The sequence below is a fragment of the Paralichthys olivaceus genome, chromosome 15 (genome assembly GCF_024713975.1).
Source record: "Paralichthys olivaceus isolate ysfri-2021 chromosome 15, ASM2471397v2, whole genome shotgun sequence".
Taxonomy (NCBI): domain Eukaryota; kingdom Metazoa; phylum Chordata; class Actinopteri; order Pleuronectiformes; family Paralichthyidae; genus Paralichthys; species Paralichthys olivaceus.
Genome location: NC_091107.1, coordinates 2,560,442 through 2,573,746, shown reverse-complemented (window position 1 = coordinate 2,573,746; position 13,305 = coordinate 2,560,442). Strand labels below are relative to the sequence as shown.

The 13,305-nt window shown below is 44.4% G+C and overlaps 1 protein-coding gene across 2 annotated transcripts in view; it reads right to left on the bottom strand.

Annotated features, from left to right (window-relative positions):
* The window catches only part of sgcd (sarcoglycan, delta (dystrophin-associated glycoprotein)), a 189,023-nt gene that overhangs the window by 99,086 nt on the left and 76,632 nt on the right, over nt 1-13,305 (bottom strand). The window contains exon 3 of one of the 2 annotated variants that reach the window (XM_069510192.1): nt 10,726-10,787. The gene's annotated coding sequence lies outside the window, so the exon portion shown is untranslated. Of the gene's footprint in view, nt 1-4,761; nt 4,905-10,725; nt 10,788-13,305 lie in introns of those variants that run through there. The other variant, XM_069510194.1, reaches the window with a different exon arrangement.

The window sequence follows — 13,305 nt, the reverse complement described above, 5'->3', positions numbered from 1 at the left end:
TGAGATTCAAATCTGTCTTTTTTTTCTTTTGTGCCATGTGGACGTGTTCACTCACTCGGTTTGGTGTTTGAATCCAGACGATGACCTGACTGAAGCACATTTTCCATTTACAACAATCGAAAAAGAAATGACCTGAGATGACCCTTCAGCCAAATGGTCCAGAACACACACACAGAGAGAGACAGACACACAAAGACACACACACACACACAGTGTCTCCATCTGCCCATCTGCCCATTAATTCTCCTCAAACTCCTAAATCATTCCTTCAAAAGCGATTTCTGAGGACTAATCCACAATCTAAGGATCTTCTCCTTCTTTTTTGCTTCCAAATGCAAATGGAAATCCTTGTTCTGCAGCGGCTTATTGAACGGCTTAGAGAGGAGGCCGCTGCTTCTCATCCATTTCTTGCACAAAGACAGCTGAGCGAGGACTCCATCCATCGCTGGCGAGTCCTCACACGACCCAGAGACGCTCGTTTCTCAACTGACGCTGAAGCCCGGAGAGGAATCGTTAAAACAACACATCGTCTTCTACAGCCGCAGAAAACCCGGATCATCTCCTCACGAGTTGGACCACAGAAGTCCTATTTCCTACAAACATGGCGGCCGGCAGCAATATTCTTCCTTCCTCGGTCTCCGCAGCAGCTAATGGTGACTTGTACCATCAAGTGTAATGCCGCTGGTTAAAGGTGCAGGCGTCGCTCAGATAATTCTTCCCACCACTTTTACAGCCTCCATAAAGCAGAGTGCTTAACGCTTCGGCCAAAGACTTGATGTTTTCGGTGGCGTTCATTTGTCAGCAGGATATTCCAGAAACCTGTTAGCAGATGTTAATTAAAGCTGGAGGAAGGCCGGGACATGGGCCAACGGACAAGTGATTAGTTTCTGGTCCAGATCCATAAAAAATATCAGTGAGCACTTCAACGTGGAGCGTTACTGAGATTTTGTCATTTTTAAAAAAAATCCAGAACATGGGTCTGATGACTGTTCGTCCGTTGAACGTAAATAAAGATGGACACGTCTCTACTTCCTCTTGTTGTGCAAAGGTTAGGCTAAAATATCGAGCGTCTTCATTCAGACAGTGGACAAGAGTTTTTTTTTTTTTTTCCTGTTGTGCACGAGATCGTTTGAAAACTTAAACGAGATAAAACCCACATCCTGAGTTTGGATTTCAGAAGTTTCGACTTCAGATCACTTTTGTCTTGAGCTCAGCTTGTTCCCCTGCGTCCCACAATCACAGAAAAATAACTTCAGGACTCGTTTCTTCCGGAGCTGAGGAACGCAGTGAATGCATTCGGTTACACTGGGCTGACGTGAACGGAGTCAAATGGAATCAAACGGGCCCGACCGGGGTTGGAGTAAACTCAAGTGCCATTGAGTTTCCCGTCTATTGAGATGAACGTAACATGGAGAGAGTTCAGACCTGTGCTGCTGGCTGCTGATAAGCTGCTCGCTCCGTGTGTAAGCTTTATATCTGCTGTTTGATCAGTGTTGTCGGGGGGTTGTTGCCACTGAATGTCAGACACTTCCACGCGCTGCAGATGCCAACTGAGCGACGACGTGTCAGCGGCTGGCAGTCGACCATCGGAGATGTGAGAGTGGAACGTGTGCGAGTGTGAGCGAGGGAGCATCTATCACAGGGGGAGAGAGAGAGAGAGAGACGAGGGAATGACGAGGTCTGCACCCCCGAGTGTCGAGTGTGAACACAATACTTTCACACCCAGTGAGCAATAAAACTCCATCACACTTGGAACTCTTCAGGTACGAGCACAGAGCGTGAGTAAAGAGAGGTTCATCTGTTCAGTTCAGGTAAATATAGAGCAACTGAACGAGGATCAGGAATCAGGAAGACACACGGTTATCTCCTATAAAGTGGGAAACAACAAATCAAATTCATTTACAAAGAAAACTCGTCAAACACATTCGTCCGTCGTGTCGCTTTAAATTCACCACATCTGGATTTTCATTTCTCTGCATAGAGTCGATTATATTCCTGATTTATCTTCGATAAACACTTTCAGGAAGTAAATTCGAGGTTTGCATGGACCTGGACTTTCACACAATGATCCTGAAAGTTCTCCTTCAAACCAGCGTCACAGAGCTTTTAGTTCCTCTAGCGTCAGTAACGCTTTCATATTCTGTCTCGTCAGGATTCTGAAGGCGAGCAGTGCTGTCCACGTACTTTTGGCCTCATGGAGCTCATCATAGATTATTTAGAATGTTCTAATACGTCTGAATATTTAAAGGAGAGCGTGTGAACATTGAGGTCAGAGTTAGGTTAAGTTTCCACACTGAATGGAAGTCAACGCTGCGTCCTCACAAGAACAGCTGTGTGTGTGTGTGTGTGTGTGTGTGTGTGTGTGTGTGTGTTTGTGCGTAAAGTAACATCGTCTCCATTCATCCCAATAAAAGCTTCAGTCGTGTCACAAATCTCCTAGCAACCTCCTCCTGGAGTCATCGAGGAGCCTGGGTTAAGAATCTGCTCCAATTAAGAAAAGTCACAGCTGCCAATCAGAGCTCAGCCGAGAGGTTAATGACTAAAGTGAACTTGTTCTCGAATCTTTAAGTGAGAAACAAACAACGGAGGGATTGTGGATGTGATTCAGTTAAGGAATAAAACTAAAGAGTACAAAAAACCTTCCAGCAGATACAAAACAAAGGCTGATGAACGACAAGCAAGAGGAATCCACGTCCAAATACTTGACGAGTGAAGAGAGACAGTGAGTTTTAACAGATCAGTGAAGGACAGAGAGACGAGCTCCAGAGACAGAAACGACAGGTAAAGACTGTTTGAACTTCACGACCTGAGAAACTTAGACTAACAGACATTTTCTACCATTATCAGATTTTTTGGGAAATTTCAATTGACTTGTTTTTCCACAGGTGATTTGACAAAACAACTTTTTAAATGTGTTGCAGCAGGAGGACGTTTCAGCTGAAGACACAAACAAACATTTGTGTCCGACGTTTGATCGCCCGCTGACTCAATTTGCCAAAAAAAAAAAACCCTTCTTCTTTATGTCGATTCTTTCAGCTGTAGGATTTAATCTTTTCAGGTTTGTCTCTGCACAGTCGCTGCCCGAAGCCGCAAATTGATCCTGAAGACAAACGTTACCATCAAACCCTGAGTGACTTCGGCCGCTGTCAGAAGATCATCGTGTTCTGAAATAAAACAAACGCTCTGGATTTCAGGAAGAACTTTTCAAAGTGACCATTTTCAACCTGAGGTCTAAAAAGCACGTGGATGTTTAATCATTAACTAAACCAAAACCAAAAACGGTTTCGGACCCTGCAGAGTCCAGGTATCGCAGGAACGGAGAAAATAGTTTGGGAAAATCTCGATTATGACGCCGAGACCTTTAAAGGGGCGATTACACAAACGATGTCACCAGTACAACCAGCGGAACTTGGATTGGGGATATTTAAGCTTTTTGTGCAACATAAATCAACACAAGTTCACGTTTTGTGTGAACACTTGATCTCACAAAGCACAGGCAGCGCTCTGGAACTCTCAGCTACGTATTACACAACTGTGGAAAATGTCCTCGCAGACCAACACACACACAAACACACAAACACACACACACACACACAAACACACACTTAGCATCCAGAGATATTACAAGACAATGGATGTAGTGATCAAACAGCTGCTCCTGTGGGAAGAATAGAAGGAGACATTGTGCAGTCAGAGTGAGACGCACACGCACACACACACAAACACACACAGACAGACACACACAAACACACTCTCTCCAGCGGCCTCATTACCGATATCATATAAATACACAGCCTGGGACCTCGATTTGTTCAATAATTCAGCTTATGCTTCTCCGCCCAAGGCAAGTCTGGAGGAAGGTGTTCGTACAGAGCGGAGACCACAAATCCACAAAGTGTGTGTGTGTGTGTGTGTGTGTGTGTGTGTGTGAGTAATAGAGTTGGGCACTCAGATGAATACATCACAATTCACCGCTGGACTAAATCCGCTGCTGATGAAAATTCCCTTGATTACTCAGATTTTTAAAGGAGCTGGATATTTGTCAGCGCACTCGACTGTGACACACTGACGAACTGTGATGAGCCGATAATTCAACAGAAACAAACAGTGATAATAATAAATGTTATTCATATTGAGCTTGTGACTCGCAGAAACAGGAGATGCATTATTTAGGAACATTGAGACGTATACATTCAACAGCACTGAGCCCATAAATACGCGAGTAGATACCAGGAGAGGGAGGAAGTCCTCAGCTATAAATAAAGTGAGGCTAAAGAGGAAGTTCAGGCTGCGTGAAGAAAACGATGCGTTCATCAAATATGATGAAGTGAGAATAAACTGTGTTTACGTGAAATGTCAATAAAAGTTCACGTGGAAATTATGAAACAAACTCTTTTTAGGTTTATAACGTTATGAAGGAAATCTAAAACTCGTTATTATAAGAGAAGCATAGTGACGGCCATCTTGTAACGTTGAGTTCTCGGCCGCAGTAGATTTTGTTTGTGGAACACTGAGGGAAGAGTTGTTCCAGACACAAGGGGCAGTAATTTAAAAAGCTCTGGTTCAGTTTGTAATTCTTCTGATCGGATTAACTTTAAAGTACATGAATCATTTTGTGGAGCAGGAAACTTTTAAAGTTGAGCAAATCTCATCTTTATGAGTAATTCACCTGAACTCTTTTTGCTCTGGTTTGGTCTCCACCGAGAGCGTGAGGAGGAAACACGGAGAAGAGGCCCACATGGTTAAATAAAAGATTCTTACTCGGAGATGATTCAGGCAGCAGATCAGAGTCCTGAGAAGAGTCCACGAGGCCGGGACGAGGCAAGAACCAGAAACACCAAGAACACAAAGAAACTTCGTACACGAGGAGAAAACACGACAAACACACTCCGACAACTGGGAGATACGAGGGGTTTCTGATGGGGAAGTGCAGGGACACAACTGGTCAGGTGCAGGTGAGTCTTAATCATGTGACCAGGAAGTAGGTTAGCGACATCACCAGAATAAAACAGGAAGCCCAATAAAGAAACTTTACACGAAAAGATCCTCAGAGTCAAACCAAAACTATGAGCTAAAAAAAAGTTTCAAAGAATCTGGAAAACAAGCTTCAAGAATCTAAATCACGATTAGACAAAGATTTATTGTGAAAATATATATTATTAATGAAGTTGACAAAATACTTTCTTTTTACAAACTAGTAAATGAACACATCAGCTTTTAGAGGCTGGAGTGAGCCCAGATGTTCTGAAAACTGAGGAAGAGGAGGAGGAAGAGTAAGATAGAACACGATGAAGACATTCAAGATCCTGCCAAAGGTGATAAGTTTATTTTAGCATCTGCACTTTAGTGTTTAGTTGTTTTTTTTACGAGGAAACAGGACATATCTGTTTGTCTCTCTCTGTGTGTGTGTGTGTGAATTTAAAGTTGTACAGTGTTTTGTTTCTTTTTGCAGAGTTTAGAAGCACACGTGAATAATTCATAATCTTTATCGACCTCTGTCAGGGACCAGCAGGGACTGCAGCAGCAGCAGCAGCAGCAGCAGCAGCAGCAGCAGCAGCATCAACTGAATATGAAGCTCAGCTCGTACTTTACCTCCTCAGCTCCTCGTCATCCTCTCCAGCTCCTCAGATGTAAATACTCACATCTGTCGCTCCCACAGCGAGAACGATCCGGCTCAAACTTCGGAATGATCTCACTAACGGTGAGTCGTACACCTACGTGCTGCTGAACGGCTCAGAACCAGAACCAGGAAAAGTAATATTAAAGAAAATGGGAGGTTGAACGACCTTTGACCCGAATCAACCGTGAGTCAAGTGAACATCTGTAGAAATCATCTCCAGGTGTTCTCTGACCTCGATCCTCAAACCTCCGTGTCCACGTCTGTGTCACGTGACGGCGCCGACAGAGACGACGCGGATGCTCTCGTCGATGGAGCGTCTTGTTCGATGATGCTTCAGGATCATCAAGAGCCGCCGACCAGGAAACGTGGAGATAAAAAGAGTCTGAAATCTTTCATGCGGCGCGATCAACTTTACATCCATCCATCTTTTAAGCTGCGGGCAGGTTCATTGCTTTGGTCCTTTGTCGGCTCGCAGCGGCCCTGCCGGCCGCTCCTCGCTTATTCTGGCTTCACTTCCTCCCTCGCTCCTTCGCTTTCATTCGTCACCATCAGGAGTCGCCCTCTTCTCCTCTTTCCTCCATTTGTTCCCCTCTCTTCTCTTTTTCATCGTACCTGTCATCACTCTTTCTCTTTCCATCAGATTCTTTCTCCTCATCTTCCTCACTGCCTGCCTCTTCCTCCACCTCTTCCTTTCCCTCCCGTTCTCTCGCTGATTTGCTTCCTGTCTTCTCCCTCCCTAATTTGCTTCACCTCCTCTCTTTGTTTCTCTCTGTCCTTCACCACCCTCCCCCTTTTTAATCTTCCACGTCTCCCCTCTCGTCTCCCACACCTTCTCCTCACTCCCTTTGTGTATTCCAGGCGACGACACGTCCAATAGGAAGAGTTAGAGATGGTGACAGACTTCGGTCGACAGTAAATCCCCCGCTGACCTCCCACCGCATTTAAATTCTCTAATCTAGTCACTAAAGGAACAAGGCGATGAGCTGGTGCCTTATGGGAAAGGTCAAATTGTTAAATAACCACCCTCCACCCACCCGCTCGTCCCTCGCCGCTGCTCGCCGCTCTGTAAAAATCCTGTGTCATTGCACCCGTGTCTGGAGGTCACTGTACTCCGCAGCGCGACCTCACAAGTTTTGTGTAGCATTTAATTGGCATCGCGGCGGCCCGGCACATATGGGCCTATTATCATAAGGCCTCATGGGATGTTTCCTGCAGCCATTATTCCGTGGGAAGTGACAGGGAACGTTTTAAAATGCCAACAGGATTTCTCTGTGGCTGCTCACTCAGGCCGGAGATGAGCTGATGAGGTTTGTTGGTTATTTTTAACAGCGTTTGTGTTTCTCAGCGACGGCAGAGGAGGAGAAGAGGGACGAGGACGACGAGGTGCGAAGACGAGCGTCCTTATTCTCTTATTCCCTCCTGCTACACTCACAGCACGTTTCTGAAAAGTCTGAATGAAGTGAAAATATCTAATACAATATATAAGTCACGAAAACGTTATTTAGATTTTCAAAAACTCGTGAAGATGTAAAACGGAGCGTTTGGGATTCGATGACGTCACAGTTTCACATATTTCCTCTGTTTCATTGTGTAACAACAACATCGGTTTCTCTACGCGTGATTAGAGATTCGCTCATACAACATTCACAGATGTCCGCCTCGGAAATATTACTGAGAACCACAGCGTCCCTCTCTGGTATTTGTCGGAGTCTGAACCGAACCCAGCAGGTGAGTGACAGAGGGTGAAAACTGTCTCTGTGTCATCGTGAGACGAGAGACGTCTCATCGGCCGTCGTCTTTTTGAGATTCTTTGGTCCGACCTCGACGTTGCTTTAAACCTAAACCAACCTCCTCGCCACCACTTTCACTTTCACTTCACATCCTCGTGTCAGACGTGTTTAAGCTCCGTGTCTCTGCCGCTCTGGAAAATATGAAGATTTAAAAACAAAATGTTAAATCTCTAGATCGGAGCATCAGACTCAGACTGGAACATTCACCACAATAATTATCACCTGTTTAATCCTCGTGAGAACACGTCAACTGTAAAAAACATAAATCCAGCACAGATGGAAACTCCTCCTGGGGTGAGTCACAGTTTTCTTCTCGTTTTATTTAATTTCCACTAAATCGAAATTCAGGCAACAATTTAAAAAAGGAAACGACGGAATTATTCAGTGTTTAGATTTTAAATGGTTCATCATCATCGTCCGTCACTGTGAGTGTCTTTGTTTGACCTCCGTGTGTCCTGCATCTCTTTTGTCTCTTTCTTCATATTTCATTTGTCTCTCTCTCTTTTACGTTCCCTCGCTCCTGTGCCCCCCCCCCCTCTCCACCTTAGCCTCTCTCTGCCTCACTTCCTGTTTCGCTGGCACCATTAACAGGCTTTTTCCAAAGTGGCCTTCAGAAGCAGCTGGATCGCCGCCGGGATCCTCCGGAGATGTGCCAGGTCGTCATATGCGCCTCTCCACTTCATCCTCCTCCTCCTCCTCCTCCTCCTCCCACCTCTGCTTCTCCTCCTCTACACATTTTAATCTCTTTTTTTTTTTTCCTCCCTCCTTCGCTCGGCCCACTTCTTCACTTATCTCCCCACTTCACTCTTCTGCATCTGTGCATCCTCTCGTCCAGCTCCCGTCCTGTCGCCTCTCGCTGCTCCTTTTCTCCACAATCCATCATGCTGTAAAACCACTCTTCAATCTCTCCTGACCATCACGCTATCACAAACCAAATTGGGATTTCATGAAGATAAACTGTTGCACCTCCGTCCTCGCTGCTCCTGCCTGTAACTTCTCTCTGACCTGTTTTTATCCACGTGTTTCTCCCCGAGGAGGAAAACAAAATACCACTGTTGTCCGACATTAAAGAACTGGGTCTTTACTCGCTCGTTTACTTTTTTTAATCAGGTCCTTTTTGGCTTCAGCACTCGATTAACTTCAGCTTCTTCTTCTGCTCGTCCATTCGTCCACCTGTTTCTCGCCCTTCATGAGTTTATCTGGGTCGGACCAGGTTTTGCGTCAGGTCTGTCCTCAGGTTCTCTCGTTCGTTGTCTCTCTCTTTTAAAAATACATCATGAACATCAGCTGCAGGCCTCCAGTGGAGTTTTAATGCTTCAGATTCTGAAGTGAATCGTTTGTTTAATTCATCACATTTCTCTGTTGATTCACTCGTGATGATGAAAACTTTACATTCTGAAAACAACCGTCTGTTTTCACTGCGTCTGGAGATTTGTTCGAGTCTGTGAAACAAAGTGATGTTGAAGTTTTCTGGATGTTTTATCAGCTGAAAGTCTGAACTGAGCTTCATGTGTTTGTCGATCTGGTTAGTTTTGGTTTCACTTTGTAATTTGTGAAAAACACAACAGACACTTCTGGTCATGGTTTTATGTGTAGTAGTAGTAGTAGTAGTAGTAGTAGTAGTAGTAGTAGTAGTAGTAGTAGTACTTTGCCCACCCTGCAGGTTTCTGTTTAGTTTTTGTCTTTTAAAAAATATGAAAATAACAAATCCTCAAAACGAAAATTAACAGATCCTGTCTCTCACGTGTCGCTGCCTCATTCATATGTGAACAAATCTGTTATTTCACTGCAAAAAACAGTTCAGAGCTTGTTTCATGTATTTTTTTTTTTCTCTTTAGTTGTTAGAGATCCTGAAAAATTCTCCTCGGACAAAAATGCACCGAGAGAAAAGCTGCCGTGTGTTTGCCTCTCCGTGCGTCACATTCATTCTGAGACGTTTCCTGGCAGGAGAAATGTCACGAACACTCCCCCAAAGAAACATGTTTACTTCAGCGAGGGAATCAAACATCCTCGGCTTCATGCATCAACCTGCAGCTCGTGCTCTGTGGTGTCATCGCTGCCGGGTCGTGTGTTTGTCTGGTAATCAGTGACCTCAGGCCCACATGCAGTCTGTCCGTCAGAGTCCGGGTCCCTCCCAGCTGTTCCCTTTTCACTGCTCTTCTTTGTTCTTCTCTCTTTTTACCTTCTCTTTGTTCAGGATCATTATCTGACACCAGACAGTCACACGAGTTCAGCAGGTTGGGACTCACTTCATCCCTCAGTGTTAAAAAATTCATATTCTCAGATTTTTAAGAAAAGTGCGGAACCGGAAGAAGCTTCTTGCTGGAAAACACAGGGTCAACTTCCTGTGAGAGTAAAGCTTAAAATAAAGAGCGTCTGCATGTGCAAAGTTTTACACAAACTTCAACATACATTCACACGTCGGCTGAATTTTAAATGCAGAAGTTGAAGAAGTGTTTTCATCCCCGGGGAGAATGATTTTCCAGGTTTTGGGAAAAATAAACATCTAAAGAAAAGTATTTTCAGGTCTGTCGCTGCATGTGTGCAGCTGAACACACGTATAGTTCTGGATATGAATGTAAATGAGAATTTAAATAAAGTTGTTTGTCAAAATGACCCAGATTTGTGTGAGAGATGTAAACGCAGAATCTTTGAGTCTCTCAGATAGAAGATTTAACTTCAGGGTTAAAAAATAACAACCAGGTCCTTCAGTGTGTCACGTTCTTCAGAGTGTAACCGTGAGCGCTCACTTTCAAAACGTCTCCTCGGGGCGCCGGAGAGGTCACCTGGTCGAGCTGCCACCGTGACGCTCCACAGGCCGCGGTTCATTCTGTGCGTCCCTCTCTCTCTCCTCCTCTCTCACTCGATCGGTCACGTCGCAGCTTAAAATAATAAAACATTGCTCCGGTTCAGGAAATCAATTCCTCTTTAATTTTCTCCACTGACATTTCAGACAGTCCTGATTAAAAAAAGTTAAATCCAGGAGCCCTAACCTGAATCTGCGTTCATTTTCAAATCTATGCTGAACGAAACCTCCAGTGTGTGTGTGTGTGTGTGTGTGTGTGTGTGTGTGTGTGTTGGCGGAGTATATAGGTGTGTCTTAGCCCCGCCTTCTTCAGGTATTCTTTGAATTTTCACAAAAACAAGAAAAAGTTCCTTCACGGTGAAGTAAACGATGTGACCTCTCTCCGACAAAGTACACAACCAAACATGCACAGAAAGCTTAATGCATGCAGATAAGAGTATTACACACACACACACACACACACACACACACACACACACACACACACACACACACACACACACACTTACCTCAGTGTATGAGTGTGCTGATTCAGAGTTTCTGACAGGGTCCGGGGGATTTCTCTGACCACCTGAGAGGAGGAGGTAGAAAGACAGGGTCAGCATGTGAGGGACGGCTCGTCTCTAAGCTGATCATCTCCTCGCAGGCCCACATCATTATTTCCCAAGTTTGTCCAATTAGCTGATGCGGGATCACACATCTCCTACAGTCATCGCTTTCATTACGAAGAGAAAAGGCAGAACCGCGAAGGGCCGAGGGACCGGATCAGCAGAATTCCCCCCCAAAAAAATCCCTCACAAGTGAAGTTTGTTTGAGCTCAGGAGACGGTTTCTAGTCTCCCAGCGCTCGTTTCAGCCCAACTTGTGCTGCTGTGTGGACTTTTCTTGTGTTTTCACGTTAAATCACTGGGCGGCGTTTAGCAGCGTCTGCAGCCGGCGGCTGAATATTAAAAAAAGTGACATCATGCAGCTTTATTGAGTAAAAATAACACTGATAAACACTTTCATTAAAACTCTTTATGAGGTAAACTGTTATTGTTGTGCCGCCGGTTCTAACGGACGGGATGAGGTGAAACAGGAAATGTGAGGAGCTGAAATAAAGGAACGTCAGAGTCTCTGGTGATTTCAGTTCTGTCAACACAAGAGAAAAGGGAATAAGTGACTTAATGACTTGGACGATGCTTCGATCTAAATTCTCTGTGAAACAGCTCCAGCTCTAATATCCGGCGTCCACAGCTTCTTATGTCATTAGACAAGAAATGAAGCACCGAGCGCTGACTGCAGCAGTTTCCTGACTTTCCACTCAACTTCCCTCAACTTTACACAACTTTGTTTTGCCCCAAATTATAAACCAGAATCACACAAAGTTATTTTTTTTTCTCTCCTCACTGCTCAAACTAGATGTAAACATAAAAACCTGCGCTGCCATAAAGCAGAGTGTAATGACGCCCAGCGGGAGCTGGCAGACGAGGCATCGGGGCCTCGACAGGTGCCAGAAGACGATCGATGGGATCGATGTCCTGTTGAGACCGATGCAGACGTATAATGTTAGAGCTGAGAATTAACCTGTAGAGCTGATGCAGTTTCACAGAGCAGAGTCTTTCTGACAGGTTGTGCTATTCAACTATTTAAAAAAATCCAGATTAAATACTTCCACGAGGAGTCTTCACCCCCGTTCATGTGTTCGTTTGCAGGATTATGTAAAAACCTCTGAAGGTATTTTTATGAAACTTGGTGGAAGGATGAGAAATGGGTCAAGAAAAAACCCACTAGAATTCAGGCCTCGAACAAACTCTCCCTGAACTTGGTTCCAGCTCTAAACTCAACTACATGTTCAATATTAACAAGCATTGAATAAACAGGCGACGCTGGGACTCATCAACATACGTGACGTTGTCGATCACAACAACTGGATGTGTCCACATTTACAGATCTCCTGGTTCCATATCCTCACAACGACTCCTCGCTGAAACTAAAAGCTTTCCTCTGCCGCTGCCCACAAACTGTGGAACAGCTTCACGTTCATGAAATTACAAAACGTCACTGAGTGACTGTGGTTTTGTATTTTTTTCCGTGATCACGTGTTGAAGTGACAAATATAATCATTCTTCTCATAAACGACTCATTCAGATGTTGTATTTGTAATTTAAAGTCCAAGCAGCGGTTCTGTGGTGCGATGACACTAAAGCTGCCAAAACATTTACCTTCAGTAAATCCAGTGTCAGCGGATGCAGAGCCTGTTATTGACACGGCGACACACCTTGATTGAGTCTTTAATGATCCGCCTTTAGGTCGGGGAATAAAAATACTGTTGGAGGAGTTAGCGGCTCAGTGGAGAGGAGCCACGCAGCATATGGAGGTTTAAAAAATGTGGGCGAATCAGCAGCTTTTACTTAACGGCAACTCGTGAAAACACTTTGAGTCTTAGTGGGTGTGAAAGGAGGCGACTGTGTGGATTTGGAAACTTTAAACTCTGCTCATGAAAATATTACGAGATGATGTAAAACAGTGTGTTCTGCTCGTTGTGTCCAGTTTTCTGTCACACAGTTAATAAAGGCTGTGGATCCAACGTCACAGAACAAAACCCTTTTACAATTATTCTACTATAATTAAAATTAACATTTCCCACTTTTAAGTCTATTATGATTTAGTACCTATGCTCGCGGATGTTATTTGCAACCTGACACAGTTTAAGAAAATGCAATTTATATCTACCGTTGTTTTAGTAATTGCTGTTAAAAGCTGCGTTGATTGAACTGTTCATTTAAAACCTGGTCCCTGAGGTGGAAACACACAGTTCCTGGAAACGGTTCCTGCTTCCTGGAAACGGTTCCTGCCGCTCTAGACTGAACTATTCACAACGAGCATCGGTGTGAGAGCAACAAGTGGGTTTTACCTTCGACTGCACAGTGACTCACTTACTTCCTGTTCATTCAGAGGAAACTTTCTTCACCTCGACTCTGAGAGCAAACAGAAGCAGGAACCAGAAGTGATAATGTCACTGCTCGTTAAACAGGAACTTTCTCACAGTCATTAGAGCCACAACAGCAGCTGCTGCCACAACAATGTCAGGACCTGCCACGTTTGACA